Raw genomic sequence first — 12,635 nt, forward strand, 5'->3', positions numbered from 1 at the left:
AGTTTAATACACAGGTTCTACTCCTTTTAATAGATGGATTCTACTCTTGTCATAACAATTAACCAAAAACTTAGTGGTTTAAACCAATGCTAACTTATTAACTTACAGTTATATAGTCCATAAGTCGGCCATGGGTCTCATTGGTCTAAAATCAAGATGGCAACAGGACCGTATTCCTTCTGGAGGCCTTTCCAGCTTCTACAGTCTGTTTACATTCCTTCATTTGTGCCCCCCTTCCTTGGTTTTCAAAGCTATCAACAGCATTTTTCTAACCCTATTTCTGTTAGCACATCTTTTTTTCTGACCACAGCCAGAAAACTTCTCTGTATTTAAGGACTGATGGGATTAGATGGAGCCTCTCTGAACAGCACAAAAATATTTCTTCATCACAAGTGCCTACCCTCGATCACCATCTGCAGAGTCTCTTTGGGCACGTAAGGTTACGAAGTCATAGGTTCTAAGAATTAGGCTGTGGACATCTTTGGTGGGACATTATTCTGCTTACCACATGGATAAAGTACAATAGTCTTAGGTAATCTTGAAGTTAACCTCAAACCCGAGCTGCTGTGTCAAAGAAATGCAACTGTCCCGTGCCTGCGCTGGATGAAGCCCTCTTGTCCAGTCAAACGAGTATGTGAACATCTGTTTGCATAGGGCTTCAGTATCTGTAGGCCCCCATCTTAAGGGGACTTAGAAAGTAGAAAATGAGTTCAAATGGAAGTACGAATGATCTGGCCTTGTTCTTTAATAAGACACTTACCGGGGTGCCTGGGTGGCTCAGTGGGTTAAGCCGCTGCCTTCGGCTCGGGTCATGATCTCAGGGTCCTGGGATCGAGTCCCACATCGGGCTCTCTGCTCGGCGGGGAGCCTGCTTCCTCCTCTCTCTCTCTGCCTGCCTCTCTGCCTACTTGTACTCTTTCTCTGTCAAATAAATAAATAAAATCTTTAAAAAAAAAAAGACACCAATATTTCTGCTTAGTGGGGGCATCATTGAAGATCTGTAACAAGAGCTTCTCATTAGTCAAAAATACGGCATAGGTGATATGCTGAGATCATTATGGACCTAGAAATCTTTGCCTCTAAACAAAACAAAACAAAAAACTGAACACAGCCTGAATTCCAGGTACTATATTATCAGAAGAAATTCTAGTGTAACAGATACACAAAATATTTTTCAAGTGAAAAGAAAGGTGCCGTGGAGCAGTGGATTCTTTTTGGCAGGTCTCACCTTTTTTGCATTTAAAATATTGATAGCAACAGCTCTTTGGGTTGTGGGGATGTTGAAAATAGGCATCACCCACAAAATACTTCCTGATCGGGGGCTTATTCTTCACTGCTGTGACAAAAAAAGAAGGAGGAGAGAAGTTGAGGGATATATGATTCTTTCTATTTATGAAATGACCTGAACACATAAAAGCTTCCTTCCTGGAAAACAAACAAACAAATAAATATAGTCTTCCGCAGTTAGCAATTTTGTAACAGGAAATTCTGAAACATATGTTATGTTTTTCTTATCCTACTCTAGTTTGACAACTTTGTGGGAATGACTGTACTTTGAGAAATACTGTCTGGACATTTTTACTGTTATGTTTTCTCTTCAGAAAAACCTACTTGGTAGAGAGCAGTGTGAAGAAAAACTATCAAATCAATACGATAATTCTAAAGTCTTAGAATTTTAGAGTTTGAAGGAATCACACAGGCTATTCCGTTCAGCCCCTACACAAGATGCACCTGCTCAGTACCCTCCTCTATTAATGTCTATACAAATATGACTGGATGTTCATCCATTCTTCACCATGCCCATTCCTAGGTTCTTACATCCTGATGACCCACACTTGAACACATCAGAATCCTTACTACTCTGAATAGCATCTGGGATAGAGCCCGAAGTTCCTGCTGAGATTTGAGCCAGGAAGAATAGACTGGAGTCTATCACCTTCTTTTTTAAGACACCAGACAAATCTCTCATCCCACCAGGGCTGCAACCATAGAACATATCAACATCTAGTGCAACTGCAGCCATTCCACCCCCAACAACTTCATCATGTCATGTTGGTCAGTCATGTCCCTTCTATACCATCTTCATGCAGGTAGTGGACAGTCATCTGTTTGGATTTCATCTGTGATGATGTGAAGATTGTCACGGTCATTTAAGGTTCCCCATTCCTCCCAATGGCATTGCATCCAACAACTTGAAAAGTCATGCCTCCTGAGCCATCATCTCCAGAATTCTCTAGCTGGTGCTGGTGTCCTCAAGTGGGGATGTCTACTAACTTGCTTATGGCTGATGGCCTCAACGTAAACTCATCGAACTGACTCTGGGATAATTGTCAAGTTCTGGTTTTACCAATATGGGCTTATGGATTTGTTATATGTTTATTTTGTTATCTGTAGTCAGAATGAAGGAGAGTTTAAAAATGCATTATGTGTGGATGAAATGATCAAATTCATTAACAGGGCAGAGCCAGTTTCTTTTTTTAAATTATAATTCAATTTTCTTTTCTTTCAGTGTTCCAAAATTCATTGTTTATGTACCACACCCAGTGCTCCCTGCAATACATGCCAGTTTCTTACGGGAAAGCTAGGCTGCCTATTACATCGTCTGGGTCATGATTCCCACAGGGTCACAAGCTTAGAAGAAACCCTTGCCTGTGCAGTGAGGCTTTGAATTCCTTTAATTTGTAGTTATTGCTTAATTAGAAGTAAGCTTTAGATTAATATATGTGGAAAGTTAACATATTGACATGATTTTATGCTGAAGAAGAAACAACTAATACCAGATTTGTTCCTGAGCAGATTTGATTCAGAATAGTAAGGTGAGGATAAGAGCGGATTGTTCTCAATTTGGTTCTGTAAATAGTTTCTGACAATTCATTTATCTGCACAACTGAATTAAGTGATTTGGGACTAAAATTAGAAACAATACGGAATGTGGCTCACAGTTCCTGAGGCAGCTTCTTCTCACTCTTTCCAAAATACTTTTGAAGACTCAGAAAGAATGAAAATTCTCCAAGAAAATGGAAGACCAAGACTGACATTCCACTAACTGCCAGAAGTTTGGAGAAAATTCCACCAACCACAAAACCAATGGAGAGGGACAGAGAAATATAGTAAGAAGCTCTTCTAGCTTTTACAGCGTGAATAACAAGTCTTCCCTCGTGAGAAGATCGTCAGGGGCTTTATTTCTCCCCACTGCTTCTTTCTTGGCTCTGCATTCTGAATCTGAAGTATCAAGCTCAGAATCAGCTGCACAGGGGCCACTGTTGGAGATGACCTGAATACTGTCTGTACCCACCCTTCATTAGGAATTTTATTTTAAGCCATTTCTTAGACTTCAAGGGAAAAAATAAGAGGGGAAGAAGATGGGCTGTGCTATCTGTATCCGGGGAAGCTTAGTTATATTAGTAAAGCAGAGCGGATGGAGGGAAACCTGAAAAGTCGCTCAAGGTTTCCATGTTCTCGAGCTCAACCACTACAATCCCAGTGTTTTTCAACACGATTTAGTCTCTGTCACTTTGAATGTATTTTGACTCAATTTCTGTGTATCTCCCCCCTAAGCGTGATTTATAGAATTTAGTTTTGAGCATAAAAAACAATGACCATATGAAATAAGCTTTTTTCAAGGAACACACCTCTTCCCAAACTCTACAGGCACTTGATCCCCATCTATACTGTTCAAATATGACACAGAGCTAACCACTGAAAATGGGGCTAAGCCCAGACCACAGAGGTTTCTATCAACCTCCTTGAAATTATACTGTTCTCCTCCTATTAACTTTTTCTGATCAAGAAGAAGAAAGAGCAAGGATCAGTTAGATGCTCTGTCCAGCAACACACACAAGGAGCAGACACATCCCTTCAAAGAAAGAGAAAAATACAGTGGGGTAATGGGTACATCATCCTGGAAAGTAGTTCTGGAAATGAATGCTCATGAAGTTTTTTTTTTTTTTTTCCCAATTTATTTATTTTCAGAAAAACAGTATTCATTATTTTTTCACCACACCCAGTGCTCCATGCAAGCTGTGCCCTCTATAATACCCACCACCTGGTACCCCAACCTCCCACCCACCCGCCACTTCAAACCCCTCAGATTGTTTTTCAGAGTCCATAGTCTCTCATGGTTCATCTCCCCTTCCAATTTACCCAAAAGCACATACCCTCCCCAATGTCCATAACCCTACCCCCCTTCTCCTAACCCCCCTCCCCCCAGCAACCCACAGTTTGTTTGGTGAGACATAGTTCCAGCTCATGAAGTTTTTAAATGTAGTAAGTTTCTTTGTATCTTTGATATGATAGAGAAATTATGAGCTTCACGAATGAGGAACCACAGGACAAAAAGAGACTGTGTTGAAAGCAGGAGCTAGATGAGTAAAGAGAGAGTAGCAAACATAAAGTTGGAATCAGTGTTGGGAACAGGAGGTAACAGCTGATGCTGTGGAAAATAGGAAACCTAATATGGACCATAATTTTGCGAAGCTTTCCCAGAATGCAGAAGAAAATAAAAAAGAAATAAAATCATGAGAAAAGATGGTAGATATGGAATATGGAGAAAAAAGACTGAAGCTGGGTAGAACTAATGTGCTTGAAGAAAAGACAAGACAAAACTTAACCAAAGCAATAATAAACTTTTAGCAATGATAACATTCATGGATTGAAGGACTGTGTCTTCAGATCCGATGAACCCAAGCAGCAATGGATAAAAATAGATTTGCCTTGGGGCACCTGGGTGGTTCAGTCAGTTAAGCATCCAAATCTTTATCTTAGCTCAGGTCTCTGTCTCAGGGTCAGGAGTTCAGCCTCCACACTGGGCTCCCCTGCTGGGCACAGAGCCTACATAAAAACCAATCGATCGATCGATCAATCAATAAAAATAAAAAATAAAAATAGATTTACTTTATAGATATATGATGACAATATTTAAATGTGACGATAAGCAAAATGTCCTAAAAGCATCTCACGTGGGAGAAAAAGAAGGTCACCACTAAAGGAATATATCAAGTGGCCTCAGATTTCTCTTCAGCCAGAGAACAACAAAGGAATTACCCAAGAGTTGTGGGAAGGGATAAAAGACTCAAGAATTGTATACTTAAGGAGGTAGTGTTTCATAGAGGGACGTCTTAGATAGGCAATTATAGTATAGGAGTACTTCACGTAACCATTGTGAGAATTATATAAAGTCATGAATGCAAGAACACTTGACTGCCACCAAGTTCTACATAAAGAGAGTCTCCTATTGCCTGCATGACAATCACAGAAGTTTACTAAGATTACAGTAAGAGCAGGCATATGAGGAATCTTGCATGTAATGTGCTCCTTAATCTTTGCTGAATCTGAGAGAGATACCAAGCGGGCCACCAGTCATGTCACAGTGAGCAAGGGGCATTTGTGTGCTGGTGCAAGACCGCCTTTCTGAGCCTCCACTTTCCCTCCTTTAGCCTGGGTTATTGGAGATAAAATTTTCTTCTAGCTCCACTGATCTATGTCATTTAGAATTCTATGGAAATAAGCAGGGCATTATATTAGTAAGGGCTATACTTTAACACACCTTTTTTTTTTAACCCCTTACTGGGTATTACTTAAGAGACATAAAACATACTCTTGGCAGTCATGCTGGTGAGTAGCGGGCTTCAAAGAAATAGCCTTCTGACTTTGTAAGTCTGGTCAAAAAGCAGAGAATGGGCTTACCTTAAAATGTTAACAATTATACAAATAGGTTCTAGGTGTATATACAATGCTTTAGGGCATTACATTTAAGGCAGGATAAAGATTTGAAATGCTTTAACCTATAATACTCAGGGTGGGTGAGGGGGGTATAGCTGTGATGCGGTTAAAGAGAAGCACAGTAAGGTTTTGTTAATGGAATCTCTACGTGGGCTGTGTAGGAACTTAAAATGCATTAATAATAAAAGCCCTGCTTTAAAAACTGACCTTGTAGTTGAAAGATATGCACTTGTATCATTACCAATTAATGTGTTAGGTAACATAGCATGTACTTGGAAAGCAACAAGGAGGAGTATCTAAATGATATTCACACATCTTAATTAGTGTCACTAATAGTACTTTGGCCATCTCTTATGAAAGCAATGGCATTACATTGCGAGCACCTTGTTATAAGCCAAACCAGAAAGTTAGATTTGAAGCCAAGTCCTCAGAAGTGGCTTTGAGTTATGGTACCTGCATGACTGGAATGTCTCTCTAGGGTCTTTTCTTAACTGCAGGACTTTTGGAATCACTCAGCAATAGCGCCAGACCTGAAGGGAACGGTGAGTCATGGGGAGCATTACCGGAGCTCTGTGAAATCAGGAGGCAAAACCAGAAGAAGAAATATTCAAACCAGATATCTTCTTACAGGGCTCTCTCCCATGACTGACTGGTGATTTGATTCGATTTGATTTTTATTTTTTTTTTAATTTTTAGATTCATTGTTTATGCACCACACCCAGTGCTCCATGCAATACGTGCCCTCCATAATACCCACCACTAGGCTTATCCAACCCCGTACCCACCTCCCTCCAAAACCCTGTTTGTTTCTCACAATCTGGTGAGAAAATGGTTCATCTCCCCCTCCAGTTTCCCCCAACTCACTTCTCCTCTCCATCTCCTACTGTCCTCCGTATTATGCCTTATGCTCCACAAGTAAGTGAAACCCTATGATAATTGACTCTCTCTGCTTATTTCACTCAGCATAATCTCCTCCAGTCCCATCCATGTTGATTCAAAACTCAGTACTCCATTGTATGTATGGACCATATCTTCTTTATCCATTTGTCTATTGAAGGGCATCTTGGCTCTTTCCACAGTTTGGCGATTGTGGCCATTTATTATTATTATTATTATTTTAAAGATTTTATTTATTTATTTATTTAACAGAGAGAGACAGACAGACAGACAGAAAGAGAGGGAACACAACCAGGGGGAGTGGAAGAGGAAGAAGTTTTCTTCTGATACAGGGCTTGATCCCAGGATGCTGGGATCATGACCTGAGCCCAAGGTAGATGCTTAAGCACTGAGCCACCCAGGTGACCCTTCCTGATGACTGCTGGTTAAGAGCTACAGATGTATCACCCATGAAGTCAGTATCTGCTACTTAACAGCTGAAGAATTTTTTTTTTTTTTTGAGAACTAGGTTTGAAAAGTTACCAAAAAAGAATGTCCAGTAAAAAGAAATCCTTATTGAAAAATGTTGATATAGGAGCTTATCATGGGACACCCAAACTGGTGGAATTCAGGACCCATCCTATCATGGATCTATTTTAATTTTTTTGCCTTCTCTGGAAGCTATAATTTACACTTAAATTTTGTTGTGAGGTTTCTTCTGACTGTAACAATACTACCTTTTAAGTGGTGTTGGAGGGGGAATGGGCAAATCACAAAATAGAATGAAGAAGAACAAAAATCAATAATTCTTCATTCAGCTTTTTTTTCTATATATAATACCTTCTTTTCTATATGATTATTAATACATATATATTCATAAGTGTAGTATTTAGCTCAAGTGCAGTTTTCTTTTTGTTACTCTCTTATGTCCTTGAAATTTTTCAAAAGTATAATCAATATAAAGTGACCTACTTTATAGATATACCATAATTTGTTGTTGGACATTTGAGTTAGTGCCAAATTTTCACTACTGAAAATAATCCTGCATTAAATATATTTATCTGTAAATTTTATTTACATTTTCAATTATTTTATTAAAATAGATTCCTGGAAATAGCATTATGGAGCCAAAGGCTACATCCATCCTTAAGACTTTTCACACATATGGCCCAATGGCTCTACAAAGCTTCAACCAATTTGTACTCCTACCCATTGTGCCTAAAGATGTCCCACTTCAAACTATTTCATTTTTGTTTTTAATATTACTCTTCATTAATAGTAAGAATGAAAGTTTTCAGATTTATTAGTTCTCTGTATTTTCTCTTCTAATAATGATCTGTTTACACCCTTTTGGGCACTAGCATATTCATAGTAATTATCTCTTGGAGTCAATTAAGTCTATGTGCACTAATAGGCATTTAAATTTAGGATTTTATGACAACAAAAAGACGAGATCCCATCCTACACGATAGAATGAAAACCGTGTACTTAAATATAATTCTATAAGCAATAAATCACAAATAATACACTACAATATGGCAGAATGCACAGAAAATCTGCCCAGTGTTTTGCTGCTAACCATTTATTTGTGGGTTACATTAACAGAATTATATAAGGTCAACTAATTATATCTCCAGAACAGAATCATATTAAGAACAAAAAATGGAGTGATTATAAACTAAAGACACTTTATAATACCAACTCTGATGTCACTATTTTTAAAGACATTTTTACTAATGTTCATTTCCTCACTCTCTTCCCCATATAATTGGTTTGTTATCATTCTGCTTTTTTTTTTCAAGCAGTACAATTATATTTGTTTTTAGGCTACTCTTCTACTCTAATTTAAGCATTCTAGACACTTAACATTTTTATAGAAATAGATTTCAGTGTTAAAAATAAAAAAAACCAGAATTATGGGGCTGTAGATCCTTTCTGAAACAGAGTAATGGTTTCTTTGCTGAAATAAAATACAATATTATAAAGCTACGTTAATTATTTCATTTTTATGACTAGTCCTATTAACCTGGTTCACAATTGAGGCAAAGGTAATTTTAACTAATAACATGTTCACATCTTTCTTACTTTTTGCATGTAAATGCAGAGTTACATTCTAGGACAGTTACTATAGCAATCCCGTATTCTATTCTGCCATGTGAACATTTTTAGAAAAGATGGCAAGAACTTACTCTTGGAAATACCTCTCTCCAACAAAAATAGAGACCCAGTGTGGACAGAAACTTCTGAGGGCAGCCTAACTTTGTGTCTGTACTTGTAGAAGTATAGAGTTGACATATTTTTCTAAAAATGTTTTGAACTTAACTGAAAAATGTGCTTGGAACACTTTACTTTCATTTATCTCTAACTGGTCTGTTATTTTCTTATTTATTTGTGTCCTTTAAAAAATTCCTTTGTTGTGATAGACTTACTTCTCTTCTGAGGCACATACGCATCTATTTGAGTTCTGGTCCTCAGGTTTATACAACTTAGCAGGAGGAGTTGTTTCTTTGTCTTCTATTATGTGTAACTCTCTTCAAAATCTGGCTGACTACATATTATCTAGGCATTTTATTTTATTTTTTTTACATTTATACTACTTTCATTCGGTAACAAGAATGAATCAGTTCAGCATAATATCCTAGATAATCATTGACCAGAAGAAATCTAAACATTCCCATTTTATTCCAGTTCAAATAACCAACTTTCAAAAAAAATCTAATTTGGCTATGTCTCTCAGATCTGTTAAGCAGAGCAGGAAATTTTTGGGAGCAATGCCATCCATATGACCATGAATAGAAAGCAGTCTGCCTCTATCCCACACAAAAATAATCCAGACAACTTAAAAATATATAAACATTTAGAAATATGGATTGAAGAATCAAATGTCTTCTTTTTTTAATTAACTTAATACATGTCTCTTTAAATTGTTTAATTAGTTAATCACACTAACACATTGAAAATTTACATATTAGGGGTATATGTGTGTGGTGTGCATTTCTTCTTTCTACTTCCATGTTACTTTAAAACAATTTTCCTAGTTCTTCACTGGCATGGTTGGCATCAGTGATCATTGTCTTTACCTTCTTCAGTTGTGTGGATTTTTCAATCTTCTGAGGTCTTGCTATTCAAATTGGGGTGCTGAATAGGCCTGAAACATCCCAGCCCCTGAATCAGGGTCTCAATATTTTTTGATTAACATATAATGTATTATTTGCCCCAGGGGTACAAGTCTGTGAATCATGAGTCTTAAAAAATTCACAGCACTCACCATAGACATACCCTCCCCAGTGTCCATAACCCAACCACCCCATTCCTCTGCTCCCACCCCCCAGCAACCCTCAGTTTGCTTCCTGGGATTAAGTGTCTCTCTTATGGTTTGTCTCCCTCCCTGGTCCCATCTTGTTTCATTTTTTTTCACTCCCTACCCTCCCATGACTCCCTGCCCTGTCTCCATTTTTAACAAGATCCCCAGATAAGCACTCAGGATAAAGTTTGAGAAGCAATTGCTGGAAAGCACATCCTCTTCACTTCTAAGATTTTTAAATTTTTAAAATAGAGCATTTCCTTCATCTGTGTGTGTGTTGACAGAAGTTTTATCTTGGGTTGCAAATACCTTCACTGGAACATGAGGAAAAAAATTTCCACTTTGTGCTCTCAGAACATTTTCAGGATCCACACAACATAACACTGAGTAGCTTGCTTTTTAAAATATAGTTCAGTTGACTTATTAAAACAGTACCTAGCCCTAGAAGCTAGGAAATTCTACCTCCAAGAATAATGGCTAAATCTGTATTACATTTATCTTTTTTAATGTTTTAAACCTATTTAATCAGGTGATGTTCATAAGTACCCCAAACAAACATTGTTTGAGGAGGTTTTGAGGGAATATGTCTTCTTGAAAGACTATTCGGTTGTTAAAAAAAATCAAGTAATAGGTTGGGGTGGAGTGGTAATACCCAGGAGTATAAAAAAGACTGTAAAAATCTGAATATGAGGCCCATTAATTTGGAAATGGGTGAAAGCAGTGCCTTATGTTTGGGAATGTATGGTTCTTGTTGAACACATTTAAATATAAATACTGGCAGAGCTCTTCATCTCTTGCTCTATTTTGGGATGTTCAAATGTGGTATATCCCTGAAGGTCCTTTTGGGCATGAAAAAAAATCTTTCTTTCAGTAAAGTAGCTGGAGATTTATCTACCATATATGCATATATATACCTGTCCAACATAGAGGCCTAGTCACAACACACACATACACACACACACACACACACACACACACACATTATGACAGGGGAAATAACACTTCTGAGAAGTCCAGATGCCTCCAGAACCTGGCTTTACATTAATTTCAACTTGACAGTGAAGCTTTCCGGTGAGTCTGGTTCCTCCTGAATTTAGATAGCTCCCCTGCTCTGTAATTCTTGGGAACCGATCAAGCTTCACAGTGTGACTCCAGGATGCTTCTTTGTTTCTGTTGTTTTTCTCAATCTTGCTGGCTAAATAATGTAGCAAGCCTAATAAATTCAAATAAAACTTCTGATTGGTTTGGCAGCAGTTTAACAATCTAGAATAATTTACTGATCCCAGAGACTTCATGTGAGTCCATAATGTTTAGACTAGAAATAATAAAACGCACTCAATTGATTAAGCTGTTTGTAGATGTCTAAGAATTAGCATATTGTATAATTGCAAATATTTTATAATTACCAAGTGGGGCTGATAAAAGGGTTCAGTGCGATTGACTGCTGGATGGATAACCTTTGATGAGAGCAGAATCTCAATGAAAGGGTAAATCTCAGTGTGGGCTGAGGAAGGAGAGTGCCTGGGGTCCTGTGAGCCCAGCCTCTTCCTATGGCTTGTTAACCTTGCGGGCAGCCAGAATTGCCCAAAGCCTGGGCCTTGGAGCCTCATTGCTCAGTGGCCCTGTCCTAAGAAAATGCTTTACTAAGACCCTAAGCCGCCCCAGATTATACCTTTCTTTGTATAATATACTATATACATAGTTCCTACTGAAATCCTTAGAACTCAATTGTAAAAGCAAAGTGTGAGAGGTCAGCTAACTCACGAGCAGCCGTAGTCTTCTAATGAAGTCGGTTTTGCTTTTGTTTTTAAATAATTCCTTGTGATTTTCTAGTTTTTTTTTTTTTCTTTTTCTTTTGGAAGACTTCAGTTTCATATTGTTGCTGATGCTTTTACTTTCCTAGAAGTAACATACATTCATGATCCTGAAAATCTCTAATTTTACATCAACTCATTGAATGAACAGTAATTACTCACGCATCACCCCAGTCACACTTTGCAGAGGCAAAAGTTTATGTGTATTCTTTTAGACCTCATAATCCTAAATAATATGTTCTAACCTACATTTCTTGTTTTATAAACTTTAGAGAACACGTAAATCTATCCCCTCCTTCAGATTCCCTTCTTAGGTTTTGTAAATTAAAAAAAAAAAAAAATCAGTTGCAGTTTTTCTTTGTTTACTTTTAAATTTTAAAATAATATAATCATCTCTTGATTCCTCAGCTGTAAACTTAATACAGAGTCTCTTGACTCTTGTAGGGGTGGGAAAACTTCTCCCTTCTTCCTTTCTAGGTGGTTGGGCTAGGCAAACTACAACAACATAAGACAGATTAATAGGAGAAAAACAAATTTACTTACATATAACAGGAGCCCCCTAAAAGTAGGAAGGCCGAAAACCAGCCATGTCACTGAGGCTTTTACAATATTCTGAGCTAAGGAAAGGGGTAAGAGATCTGGGAATACAAAGGGAAGGAAGGTCATGCACAGAAAGACAGGAAGGTGTTTGAGAAACTAAGGGTGCCCTGTTATGCTGGTTAGTTTTTTAGGTGAGAAAGTATCTCTGGAATGGCTCCCTTTCTGGTACAGGCCACCTTTTCCACTGTAAACCCACGTAGTTGAGGGGGAGGTGAAGAGTTTTTTTCTGAACATGCTGGGTTTTGATTGCCTTTAGCTCAAAATAATCCTTATGCCAAAGTGGCATATTAGGGGGACACTTACCCTGCACCCTGTTATTT

Source organism: Neovison vison, chromosome 1 (genome assembly GCF_020171115.1).
Source record: "Neovison vison isolate M4711 chromosome 1, ASM_NN_V1, whole genome shotgun sequence".
Lineage (NCBI taxonomy): Eukaryota > Metazoa > Chordata > Mammalia > Carnivora > Mustelidae > Neogale > Neogale vison.